General features: G+C 38.3%; 1 non-coding gene across 1 annotated transcript; it reads left to right on the forward strand.

The window, feature by feature from the left end:
• Window positions 1-6,814: 6,814 nt before the first annotated feature.
• Window positions 6,815-6,886, forward strand: TRNAG-UCC (transfer RNA glycine (anticodon UCC)). The gene has a single exon. It is a non-coding gene; the product is annotated as a tRNA-Gly (tRNA).
• The last annotated feature ends 6,277 nt before the right edge of the window (window positions 6,887-13,163 follow it).

A 13,163-nucleotide genomic window follows, 5' to 3' on the forward strand; every position in this document is an offset into this window, starting at 1 on the left:
TGCGTTAGTTTACTTTGTCTATGGTGTTAAGAAGTGTTCTAATTTCTTTCTTTTACATGTAGTTGTCCAAAAATACCTAGAAACAAATGACAATGAAAACATGATGACCCAAAACCTATGAGATGCAGCAAAAGCAGTTCTAAGAGGGAAGTTTATAGCAATACAATCCTACCTCAAGAAACAAGAAAAATCTCAAATAAACAACCTAACCTCACACCTAAAGCAATTAGAGAAAGAAGAAGAAAAAACCCCAAAGTTAGCAGAAGGAAAGAAATAATAAAGATCAGATCAGAAATAAATGAAAAAGAAATGAAGGAAATGAAAGCAAAAATCAATAAAATTAAAAGCTGGTTCTTTGAGAAGATAAAATTGACAAACCACTAGCCAGACTCATCAAAAAAAAAGGGAGGAGACTCAAGTGAACAGAATTAGAAATGAAAAAAGAGAAGTAACAACTGACACTGCAGAAATGCACTATTGTTTCTGAACTGCTCCTCTCTTGTCTCCGCATCCCCTCCCTTCCCTAATTAGCAACTGCTTGAACCTGCCCTTTGGAACTCAGGGAAGGTCATGGAGGCTGAATGAAGCCTAGTTCCTGTAATCAAGAAACGTGGGACACAGAAAGGCTTTTGTGCCCAGGAGCCCCACAGGGTCCTGCTCGGTATCACAGTGACCACCTCATTTGGAAGGACAAGGGCTGCAGGCAAGGAAGAAACATAGGGCAGATGTGAAACAAGCCTCCTTGAGACCCCTTTGCCAATAAAGTGCCATAATATCGACAACTACCCTGGAAAGCTCCAGGAGGCACAGAGCTACCAGGAGCAGATAGTCAGCTGTACAGATGGCTGCATTTCTGACAACAGCCCTGGGAAGAAGGCCAGACAGAGCCATCAAAGAACTGGAATGGAGGCTAATCTAAAAGGCATCTGAATATATAAAGCTGTCCCATTGCTCAATGTCTTTACGAAACAGAAGGAAGATATCACAGTGAGATGGAAATCTCTTTCTGGGACTTCCCAAAGCACCAACTCCTTCTTCGTACTCTCCTCCATCACACAGTGTTTTTGAATATATAACAGCCTGTCCCCTTGCATAGCAAACTGGTAAAAAGTAAATGTATAAAAGGAAAATCCACTCACATTTGTCTGTGTGTATCAGGAAACAGACTAGCAGTGTCTAAAAAGATGAGTCTATTTATTTTAGTGATATATACTCAGGGATGTCATAAAAAATCTAAGCTCTTTCTATCTGCTTAGTGTGTGGCTTTTCACCTTCTGGTTGCAAGGTGGCTGTTTGATCTCCAAGCCTCACATCTGAATTTCAGGCAGGAAGACACAAAGTGTCAATGGGACATGCCAACTTAGTATGCTCCATATAAAAAGTTTTCAGCAAGCCCTACTCCCCTAGACACACATTTGCTTGAATTTCATTGTCTGGAAACTGTGTCACGTGGCCACACTCAGCTGCAAGGAAGTCTAGGAAGAAAGACAAGGTAAAGGGTATTATGAATGTCTTTGGGATGTCACATCCCCTGTGTCAGTCACACATTGCAAATGGGGAAATAGTGATCATGGACAACCTCTCCTCTTTCAAGAGAAAGGGCATATTTTAAACGATAATTAATGGGGACTTCCCTGGTGGTCTGGGGCATGGGTTCAATCCCTGGTCAGGAACTAAGATCCCACATGTTGTATGACGTGGGCAAAAAATTTTTTTTAAATAGAAAAAAAAGAATTTATGGAAGAAAAGAAAAGTACATTTAAGGAAACATTTTTAATGGGTATTATTAAAAATGGACAGTATAAAATAAGAAATTAAATATGAGAGTATAAGAAAAGAAACTTATGGAAAGTCTTTGGCTAAGAGAATGAAAAAATCAAAAGGAATTGGATGAAATAATGAAAACATATAAGGAAAATCATAATTCACCAAGAGAATTAGAATCTTTAGAAGAAGTGACAACAATCAGAACAACACTACAACGGTATCGAGGTTCTGCCAGTTAAAAAGATGATTATGCAAAGGGAAGGAAGGGTAGGTATGAGGGATCAGGCAAATGCAGACAATTCATGCTCTTGTACAAGGAACCAGAACAAGATGAGAAACGAAAATAAGCAAGATTCAAGAAGGAAAATGTTTCTGAAGAAGTAAAGATCTGGATCTGCAAACTGAAAGACTTTTCTTTGAAGATATGGGGAAAAAAATCAGGCAAAAACTTTTAATTTTTATAGTCAAGAAAGCAAGCATGCAGGAAAATATAGTGAATTTGCAGAGGAGGAAAAATCAGATTGGCCTCAGATTATTGAGGCTTATGGAAAATAATGGAGCTTGTTTGGAAGACAACTTTCCAAAATATTTTTTGCTTCAGCAAGTTCCAAGACATTCTCCATCAGAAAAATGTTTTTTTTGTTTGTTTGATCAAAGAAGTTTATGAAATGCTGCAGGTATGTGTCTGTTTTGGTGGTTCAGTAAAGCAGATTCAATATATTTTAAAATTCTGAGAATTTGTATGGCAAAGAAACCACACAAATTTAATTTTTAAGTCCATAGTTCCCCAAATTCATTTGACCATAGAATTCCCTTTTTTCGTGTAATAGTGATTGGTATTCCACATTCATAGAATGGATTTGGGGAAATGTCAGACATAGTTTATTTATTTATTTATTTATTTATTTATTTATTTATTTGCGGTACGCGGGCCTCTCACTGTTGTGGCCTCTCCCGTTGCGGAGCACAGGCTCCGGACGCGCAGGCTCAGCGGCCATTGCTCATGGGCCCAGCCGCTCTGCGGCATGTGGGATCCTCCCGGATCGGGGCACGAACTTGCGTCCCCAGCATCGGCAGGCGGACTCTCAACAACTGCGCCACCAGGGAAGCCCAGACATAGTTTTGAGAGAAATGTTCTAAGTCAAATATTATCAACTCGAGTAATTTATTATTATAGATGTAATTTCTGAGCCTTGGCATAACTGAAAAAAATGACCAAAATATCCTTTCTGTTCATCAGCCAAAGTGATACACATCAAAATGAATAGCCCCCAAAATGGAACATGTGACTTCTGAAACCTGTTAAACACTTTGGTAAAAGTCTACAAGGTTATACACATTATAACCACATTACAAGGTTATACACATTACCATCCTTACCTCTTCTCTGACCTCATCTCTTAACTCTCTCCCCCTTGTTCACTCTGCACAAGGTACACTGGCCTCCTTACTTTTCAGACTCATCTCTGATTTAGAGCGGCACTTTTCACAAGCTGTTCTATCTGGAACACTGCTTACCCAGATCAAGATCTTTGCATGGCTGACTCCCTACCTTCTTTCTTTCTTTTTTTTTTTATAAATTTATTTATTTATTAAAACAATTTTTTTTGGCTGCATTGGGTCTTCGTTGCTGCACACAAGCTTCCTCTAATTGTGGCAAGCGGGGGCTACTCTTCATTGGGGTGCGCAGGCTTCTCATTGCAGGGGCTTCTCTTGTTGCAGAGCATGGGCTCTAGGTGCGTGGGTTTCAGTAGTTGTGGCACGCAGGCTCAGTAGCTGTGGCTTCCAGGCTCCAGAGCACAGGCTCAGTAGTTGTGGCGCACGGGCTTAGTTGCTCCACGGCATGTGGGGTCTTCCCAGACCAGGGTTCGAACCTGTGTCCCCTGCATTGGCAGGCGGATTCTTAATCACTGCGCCACCAGGGAAGTCCCTCTCTACCTTCTTTGAAGTCTCTTCTCAAATGTCACTTTATCAGAGCATCCTTCCTGAACCACCCTACCTAAAATTGTAACCTCTCTTTGCCATCATCACTCAATATCCTCTTTCTCTGCTGATTTTTTTCATAACACATCACCAACTGATATACTGTAGAAGGTTTGGTTTGATCATTATCTTGTTTCTGCTGTGAGTGTAGAGTTATTGTGTGTCTTGTTTTGTAGCTGGGGCCATATCCCCAGTGTGAGGAACCATGTCTGGCCTAGAGTAGGTACTGAATAAATATGTGTTGAAAGAAGGGATGAGTAAATCATTATTTTCAAGTGACATTGTAATTAAAATTGAAATAAAAAAGAGAAAAAAACTGATAAATTGTTAAGAAAAATAAAAGAGGATCTGTTTTAAGAGCAACAGAGGAAAAATGAGTAAGAGCTTGAAAGAAGTGAAAGTTAATGAAAAATAGAGAGAAATGAGGCAGAAAAAATAGAACAGGGATGGGGTAAAATATTAGAAAGGAAAGGAACTGCAATGGACAAATCATTAGTGAGAGGATATAGTGATTGTATTTTTGCAAGATAAGAATGTGAGCTTTATTTTTTTGGCCAGGGATGGAGTAGCTGCAGATTTGGGCGGTGAGAATTTTCAATCCAGAGCTACTGCAGTTGGTTCTATAAATTTTGGAGCAAGAGGAACTTGCAATCTTCAGAAAAGCACATGGACAGTTAGGTAAATACCCTCTGTATTACATTTTAACCACATGCTTGGTTTCACTTTGAGTATTATAGCTTAAGAATCTGCCTAGGACGTCAAGCCATAAATAATGGGGTAGGCTTTGCTGCTTATTTTCCATATGAGTAAGTACTTTTATATTTTCTTAGCTTTCCTTAAAGAGACATCACAAATAACACTATCTAGAATATAAAAGAGGGTTTATTAAAATTAAATAAATATCAATACCCTTTTTACATACCAATATAATCACTTAAAAATATAAAGGACAAAAGTCCTATTCACTGTAGCAAGGAAATAGAAAATATCAATTATTAAACACAACAAATAATGTTTAGTGTTTACATAAATAAAATTGTGACATTTGGCTGCACTAGAAATAAAAGCATTAAAATTTACATAAAAATAGAAAGGAGAAACTAACAAAGAGCTTATATGTTCAATAAAGAATTATTTGCTTAATAGAGTGCTCCCTTATCAATAAGGGAAAATTGAACAATAAAAAATTTTAAAAGTCAAAGTGTGAATAATTGTAAAATTAAAGATTTTCAATAAACATATAAAACTGCACAGCCTCATTAGTATTTATCTTAATGAACATTAAGATAAGACATCATTTTTTATTGGCCTAAGAATTCATAAAGGAAATATAAAAGTAAAGTTAATGCTTTCAGGGAATAGGAAAACTACGACACTGTTAATGAGGGTATAAGTTAGTAAAAGTTAATAAAATCATTTCTTGAGAGAAATTTAGTAATACGTATAAAAATGACTTAACATTCTATATATTCCATGATCAGAAAATTTAATTGTAGGCTTTTAATCTTAGGAAATAGCCATAAAAATGAAAAAATTTTACAAAGCTGTTCACCACAGTTTAACAAAAAAATATTAGAGACAACTTAAATGTCCATCAAGGTTAAATAAATTATGGTTCATCCACATACAGAAATGTGTTCAGGTAAAAACAATCCGGTTCTACAAAACAAATTGATTTGATATATACCAAAATGTTCACAAGAGCATCTATGGTTACGTTTCTACATTTTCCATACTTTAATTAGTATATACTACATTAATATTCATACAAAACCATGAATATTATTTTATTAAAAACAGATGTCATTAAGCCAGATATTTTATTATGGGGAATAATAAATTAAATAGTCCAATTTATTGACTGATTCAACAAATAATTGTGGAGCTTATACTATGTACCAAAGATGGTGCTACATGAGGGAGTTAAAGCTGTAAACAAAATTTACAAAGTTCTCATCCTTATAGAGTGACATTCTACAGGGCGAACGATCACTATATAGCACAATACCAGATACTATCAGGACAATATATCAGGGTAAGGTGATGGTGGGTATTTCAGGAAGAGTGGATGTAACTCTGAGGAGTTACAACATTATCAAAGACCTGACCAAAGTGAGGTAGCCAACTATGCAAAAATTGAGAGAAGGAATGTTCTAGTCAAAATAACAGCAATTAGGTGCCATCAGTGGGAATGATGGAGTAAGAAAACTTTGAAAATGCTCTCCTCCATAAAAGCGATGAAAAGATTGTCATTATCAGAATCAACTTTTTCAGAACTCTGAAAATTAACCAAAGGCTGAGAACAATCTGGGAGCATCTGTTCAAGAAAAGTAGTTGAATCTTGGTAAGGACAGCGAGCTTTGTGGCATTTCAATTAGCCCTATTCCTAAGCCCCTCTTCTCCACAGTAGCCAAAAAATTCTGGCAGCCACTGGAGGGGACAGAGTGGCATTGGAGCTCTGTGAAAGCCCCATTCTCATCATTATTTTACCTGGTGGCTCCCTGGTAGATACAAACCCCCAAAGCTTATCTTTATCTGAGCTGACTCAGAACTCAGCCAATGCTAACTACCTTTTCTTGAAGGTCTTTGTTGAAAACAATTACAGCAGTTGTTTAAAATCATAGCTATTTGAAGATGTGTTTAACAGCTGGGGCAAACAAGAGGCTAACCAAAAAGCTTAAAAGGAAAGCTTGGGAGCAAGATGTCCATAGAGGGCTTTGGAAAGCTCCAATATATTCCTGGAAATCTAGAAGGCTAAGCACATGGGTAGGGCTGCATGCATCCCCAGGGCTGTGCGAATGCTCAGGGAAGACATGAGAAGGTCCTAAGCTCTCACCTTGAGCTGAACTTAAGGCTCTTCACAAGCAGGAAGACTAGAATTGGAAACTATCTGCTTAAGTGTGGACAGCGTGCCGAGCATGAGAACAGAGCCCCTGGGCTCACAATGCAAGCGTTTAAGAAATCTCTGTCTAATCATTAGTCCAACAATTAGACTATCAACTGAGCAGAGACTTCAGTGGTCACACACAACAAATGATTTCCTTATAAAACACAGACTGGGAATTCCCTGGTGGTCCAGTGGTTAGGACTCTGTGCTTCCACTGCAGGGGCACAGGTTCGATCCCTGGTCAGGGAACTAAGATCCCGCATGATCCAGCATGCCATAAAGTGCATGGCCAAAAACAAACAAACAAACAAACAAAAATAAACAACCCCACAGACTTTAGAGAATTAGCTCAGGAAGGTGACTAAACCAGCAAACAACAACAGCAGAAATAGCAAATCCTAAGGAAGAGGAGGAATTTGATTTCCAGCATTGACACATTATATTATGTAAAATGTCCAATTTTCAACCAAAGAAATGTGAGACATGCAAAGAAGCAAGAAGTATGGCCCACAAACAGCAAGAGAAGTAGTCAAGAGAAACTGGCCCTGAAGAAGCACAGATGTTGCACTTTAGCACAGTTTAAATCAACTATCTTCAATATGCTCAAGAGCTAAAGCAAAGTGTGGATGAAGAACAAAAGGACACCAGGAGACCCATGTATCACCAAATAGAGAATATCAATAAAGAGATAAGCACTCCGCATTTACAGCTATAAATTTCCCTTTAAGCACTGCTTAAGTCCATCTCTTAAGTTTCGGTATGTCACACCAAAATGCTAGTGGTGAGAGCAGGGGTTTAGTTTGGGATGTATTTGAAGGTGGAGTACACTGAATTTGCTGAAACACTGAATCCGTGTCCGAAGAGGAGATAAGCCATGAAGGCACTTAAGATCTCTACTTATGCAATCTGGCTTTTGGAGGTGCTCTTCAGCGAGATGGGGAACACTGGGGAAATTAATTTTGTGGGTTGAAATCAAGGGTCTTGTTTGGGACATTTTAAGATTTAGATGCTTATGAGATGTAAATCTGGATGAAATAATCTAGGTGATAAGATGAGATAGGATTTAGAGATTAGATAAAAGAGGGGGGAAACTAACAAAGGAGGTTGACATGGAAAAGCCAGTGGGGTGTCAGGAGAACCAAGGGACTAAGGAATTCTAAAAACCAAATGAAGAGACTGTTTCAAGAAGGAGACACTAATTAATTGGGCCAAATATTGTTGATAAATCCTTAATATAAAGAATGAAAATGGATCATTAGATTTGACAAGGTGAAAGTTGTTTCAATGGGGTGGAGGGGGTAAAAACCATACAGGTGTGGGAGGTGAGAAAATAAAGACAGTAAGTATTGGATACTCCTTTGAGTTGAGCTAGAAAGGGAAGCAGAGGACTATGGCAATACCTAGGGGAGTATGGTAGTCGGTCTCTAAACTGCTCTCCCATGATTCCCTGGCTCCTGGTATTCACGCCCCTGTGTAATCCTCTCCCCTGGAGTTCTGGCTGAATTTAGTGACTCACTCCTAAGAATAGAATGCGTCAGAAGTTATAGGGTGTCACTTCTGGGAGATTAATTTACATAAAGACTGTAGCTTCTCTCTCTATCTCTCTGAACACTGGCACGGGGGAAGCAAGCTGCCATTCTTTCTCTATGGAGAAGACCAGGTGGTGTGGCCAGGAACTAGGGACCTCCGTCCAATAGCCCACGGGAAATCGAGGCCCACCAACAACCTGGGAATTGAGCATGGGCGTGAACCCTTCAGCTCCAGTAGAGTTGGGACTGCAGTCCTGGCCAACAGCTTGATGACAGCCTCCGGAGAGAACCTGAGCTAAAGCCACCAACTCATTTGCTCCCAACTTCCTGATCCACATGAACTGTGAGATAATCCATATTGTTTTCAGCTACCAAGGTTAGGAGACTTTGTTACATGGCAAAAGATAACAAGTTCGGGGGTGGAGGAGTGGGGAGGATGTCTCAGAAGGGTTTCCTTTTTAATGGAGAGATTTTACAGCATGTTTTTTTTTCTGTTTGTCATAGATCATTCTCATCAGCATACAATGATGCAGTGGAGAGGGACGCTAATTATAATCCTTGTGTAGGGATCCTGGACTGAGGCGGAAGGGTTGCTGTTATATAGGAAAAAAGGATGAGGCACTGTGTTTGTGTACAATGTAGTGGGGTTAGTGGATTTGGCAGTGGGAGGATGTGTAAATTCTTTTCTGATTGCTTCTATTTTCTCGGTAAAAGAAGGAAGGTCACCACCTAAGAATGAAGAGAGACAATGAAACTAAATTAGTGATATGCAATCTTTTATAACAATTAAACTATGGTAGAAAGACAGTTCATACATTTGCGAACAATTAAACCGTTGCCAGTACAAAGTAACTCTGATTTCTTTCAGCTGTTGTCAAAATGCTCCTTTAAGCTTTTAGACTGTGCATCCTTCTCCCTAAATTACATAAAGATCTAATAAATATAAACTTTACCACAGCTAAATAGAATTGCCACAGAAATTCCCAGGAAGTTTTCTTTGCAGGATCTATCTGTGAGGACCATATACACAGACAAATAATACGGAGAAGAATATGCATTTGAGGGTGTCATGGAGGAACTTTGGCATTTAGAGCTCACACTATTGAGACAAACACTGGAACTGGGATTAGGATTTGTGAGCTGTGATATCTGGGTCCACTAATGTCCAGTCAGTGTAATTTGAACTAAGTAACCTGGCCTCAGTCAGAACTGGAGAACAGGAATTGGCTGGGTGGTCAGCTAAGAATTATCAAGGGTTACAAAATAATGAAAGAATTAGAAATCCACAGATACAAAAGCAAAACCATCTAAGAAGCTACATATATAATGAGGCTTGGAATTGGCATTCTAATAGCTCCATCAATGATAAATGAATAAATAAAACATGCCTCAATTCAAATCCACTGAGAAGTGCTCAGAGCATGATTAAAAGGAATTGAGCAGTAATTCAGTGAACTTGTACTGCAAATAGAAAGCTTCCAAGTGTAATCAGTTTCAATGCCCAAGGTCTAACTACCATCCTGAAAAGTTTACTATGAGATTCACTTTCACTTTGCCAGTGTTGGTGGGAAACATTTCAGATATGAGTCTGCACATTTGGAAGAAAGTTTGAAATAGATGATCACAGTAACAGCAGTTGAGCTGACTTGCATACATGAACCAAAAATTTATTCTCTCTCCTAAGCTAAATCATAGATCAAGCCCAATGGCTGATGGAGCTTCTGACTCCATCTCACATTTATTTTTACCTTTCCTCTGCAGTACTACTGGAAATCTTGTGCTTATATATAGTGTGAGGTATCTGAAGACCACATCTAGATAGTGGACATGATTCCCATAAAGATGAGTTTGGTCCCACAAACTTGAAGTAAAAGAGGTACCTTTACAGAAAGGAATGGTGTGCTTTTAGACCACCATGGCCAAATAGATCTTTTTCTCCACTAAAGCCCCACAATACTTGATTTCATTTCTCTTTTGGCATTTATTACAATCTGCCTTGTTTTGTAGTTTTTTGTGGGTATGAGTCATAAACTTAGAGTTCCTCAAAGGTATATATTATCTCATATTAATCATCAAACATGGTAGTCATTATAGCTATTCACCAAATATTTCTGATTCTCCTTCCAGAAATGGTAGGAGGTAGGTGACACTTCCCTGTGCCCTTGAAGTTAAGTCCAGCCTCATCATTTGTTGGTCAATTAAATGTGAGTGGAAAGTGCGCTTGTCACTTCCAAGTGAAGGCTTTAGAACTAAGATATGATCCACCACATTCTCATTTTTTGGCTCAGAAATTATGGAAGCACAGAGGTAGAGCTTTCCTTAGCCTGTGAGTGAGGATGAGATGCAGAAGATTTTCCCCAGCCAACATGTGATGGACACGTAGCATGAATGAAAAACCATATTTTTGTCATTTTGACGCTCTCATATTTTGGGGTTGTTTGTTTCTGCAGCATAACAAGCCTATTCTGACTAATATATTGTACAACCTATAGCACTGAACACAGTGCTTTGTGGAGAATGTTCAATGACCAATGGACTTTCAGATCTGAGGATTAGTTTCATTCTCTGAGTTCCTCAGCTCAGTGGCATGGATTGCTATCAGTGTGGAAGCCTATATATTTCTATGATTCCCAGCTTACAGTGAGAAACATGACATTTGCATGAAAAGGATGCTAACGATCTTTCACATCAGCTTCCCCTGCCACAAAGTGATAATGAAATCAACATGAGTTTTTGAACACCTGCTCTTCATCAAAGATAGCTTTGTAATTCTAGGACATTAGACTTGGAAGACACTACATGGAGCTTCTACACTCCTTCTACATTATACAGATGACCATGAGAATGCCCAATATACAGATGACTCACAATCAGAGAAGGAAAGGCTTAAGGCTGTAATCAGTGGCAGAAAAAGGAGTAAATGTTAGTGACTGAGGTACTTACAACCCAGCTGGGCAGGTAAGAGGAGAATATAAAAATGTAAGTAATGAATAAACTGATACAGGCTATTAATACAATGGGAACCTATAGATGGAAGAAATAGGTCTATCTATCATCTATCTATTACACACATAAATATAAATATATAAATATAAATATATATATATATACACATACACACACATCAATAACATCATATGAATTTGCTCCATGGCACTTGCGTGAAAGTAACAGTGCATTTCTTTATTTTTTAAAAAATCAAGTGAAACCTATGCAGCTATATGATACATTCAGATACTGTCAGTTCTCCTGCTCACAGCCTACAATTCTTCTGAGAGAAATTCAGCCACCAGGATATCCACTGTCCCTTGGAAAGCTGTGATGCCTAGAGATCAGTCCCTTGCAACTACTACACAAGTACCCCTGTGAAAATGCCTGACAACTCCTAACTTTGTATGCAAGAATGCTACATAGTCTCAACGTTCACAGAGTCCAGGAACCATGCATCCCTTCAGCATTGGGAAACCCAGCTCTTAAACACTTCTTATCAGTCTAGGCTTATATCTATGTGAATCTAGAGACATCTGACAGCAATAAGAATAAAATGTAAAATCTTGAAACCACCAGTGAAAAAAATGCATGAGGAAAATTGGATCTATCCATTGGATACGTACTAGGAGAAACATTCACTAAGAAATAGCATTTTAAAACTTACACAAGTTGACTTAATTTCTGGAAAAATATAACATGCCAAAATTGGCACACGGGCCCAGCCGCTTCGCGGCATGTGGGATCTCCCCGGACCGGGGCACGAACCCGTGTCCCCTGCATCGGCAGGTGGACTCTCAACCACCGCGCTACCAGGGAAGCCCCATGGTCACTTAAAAAATATTATTATTATTATTTCCCCCTCAATCTTACCCCTTTACTCCAATATAACAAAGAAAATAGTAGAGTGGGAAAATATTTACAAGGAGGCACACATTTAATTATGTGGATGATCAAGGAAAGTCAATTTGAAAAAAACAATGTAAAGTCATTTTTGCTTATTAAGTTGTAAAATATTAAGTTAGTCCTAATGTTGACTACAGTGTGGCAGAACCAGTATTATCATACGTAAAAACTTTTATTGCAAATTTTAGAGATCTCTTGGAAAGCAATTATAAAATATGTAGTAAAATATTTATGCCTTTTGACTAATTACTTCCACTTCTGGGACTTATGCTTGGGAAAATTTTCAAAATATAGTAAACGTTATGTGGATGAAAGTACTCCATATAGCATTACCTAAAACAGCCATCTTAAATGTCTGACAGCAGGGAAATGGGTAAAGAAAGTATGATACATCCTTTCATTAGGATATTATACATTCATTAAAAAGATAAGTATAAAGAATAATACTTGAAAATATTTTGGCTTAATATCAGTATGATTCAAACTATAAAAAAGAGATTCATGGGAAACTGTAAGAAAACATACAAAAATGCTAGTAGTTATATTAGAGAGGAAAAGGGATTATATATTTACAAAGGATTACCCCCCTCCTTATCTGTGGCTTCCTTTTTCATGGCTTCAGTTACCCAGGTCAACTATGGTCCAAAAATATTAAATGGAAAATTCCAGAAATAAGCAATTCATAAGTTTTAAATTGAGTGCCATCTGAACAGTGTGATAAAATTTCCCGTGCTCCTGCTTGCTCTGGGCCAGTAATTCATCCCTTTGCGTGGCTTATCCACCCACTATATGCTACCCGCCTGTTAGTATAGGAAAAAGCATAGTCTATATAGGGTTCAGTACTATGCGTGGTTTCAGGCATCCACTGGGGGTCTTGGAACGTACCTCTCATGGACAAGGGGGAACTACTGTACGTGAATAAATGTAAGGGGTTTCTAACTTTTGTCCAAAATATTTAAAAAATTTGGAAAAACATCTGAACCTGAGAAGACTATCTTGTTTCTAAGATACTAGGCTATAATATTAAAATTAGAGACCCATTTCCTAATGTATCCAGAACTTCTGGCCTTGTGTCACTATAAAGCAATTATTTTCAATCCTGG

The sequence above is a fragment of the Neophocaena asiaeorientalis genome, unplaced genomic scaffold, assembly GCF_003031525.2.
Source record: "Neophocaena asiaeorientalis asiaeorientalis breed wild unplaced genomic scaffold, Neophocaena_asiaeorientalis_V1.1 scaffold961, whole genome shotgun sequence".
Lineage (NCBI taxonomy): Eukaryota > Metazoa > Chordata > Mammalia > Artiodactyla > Phocoenidae > Neophocaena > Neophocaena asiaeorientalis.